The sequence below is a fragment of the Egretta garzetta genome, unplaced genomic scaffold, assembly GCF_000687185.1.
Source record: "Egretta garzetta isolate BGI_Z169 unplaced genomic scaffold, ASM68718v1 scaffold110, whole genome shotgun sequence".
NCBI lineage: Eukaryota > Metazoa > Chordata > Aves > Pelecaniformes > Ardeidae > Egretta > Egretta garzetta.
In genome coordinates this window covers 173,745-174,441 of record NW_009258263.1, presented here as the reverse complement: position 1 = coordinate 174,441, position 697 = coordinate 173,745, and the positions used below count along the sequence as shown (strand labels likewise).

The 697-nt window shown below is 57.4% G+C and overlaps 1 protein-coding gene across 1 annotated transcript in view; it reads right to left on the bottom strand.

Annotated features, from left to right (window-relative positions):
• CADM1 (cell adhesion molecule 1) overlaps window positions 1-697 on the bottom strand; it is a 73,374-nt gene that overhangs the window by 13,064 nt on the left and 59,613 nt on the right. The window lies entirely within an intron of this gene.

Genomic DNA, 697 nt, shown 5'->3' with positions numbered 1-697 from the left:
GAAAGGGGGACGGGGTCCGGCTGCCTTTCAGGCCGAGCCCCGGGTCGCTCCCGACTTTCCCGCCGGCTCTCAGACCCTTCTAAGACAGCGAAGCGCCAGGCCGGTGCTTCAAAGGAGCAGCCGGACCCTCGCCGCCTGCCCGAGCGCAAGCGAGCAGACCTGCAGGCAACCGAACTGGGCTACCGTTGTCAGAGCCAGCTCTTGGAGGCTTTCCCCGTGGCTTAACGACCCAGTGATTAACGTTTTGCCATCATCCAACTTGCGCGAGTGTTGGCATGGCGCTGGATGAGGCGGCGCTCGGACGTTATTGCCTCGCCGTGACTGCCATATTACCGCAGCTACGGCATCGCCGGTGTTGAGTCGTGGCGTTAAGCACACACGGGGAGAGCGGCAACGCGTAGGGAACCTGAAGGTTGCCGAGTTCCACGTCACGTGGGAAAACACGTCCAAGCAGGGAAGTTATTTGGGACAAGTACCGCGTGTCCCTCTCCGCTTGGCACGGGGCATCCCTGCTTCACCATCGCTTGACTCCATCCACCCTCCAGCATCGGCCAAGAAGCGCCTGGCTGGGAATGGGCGGGAAAAAGCGGTTCTGACAGAAACGTATGGATTTCTGTCAATAAAAGACACCGCCAATTCATCCGAGTTAAACTAAAATAGCAAACCAAAATATTAAAAATTAAAATTGTCAAAGGTT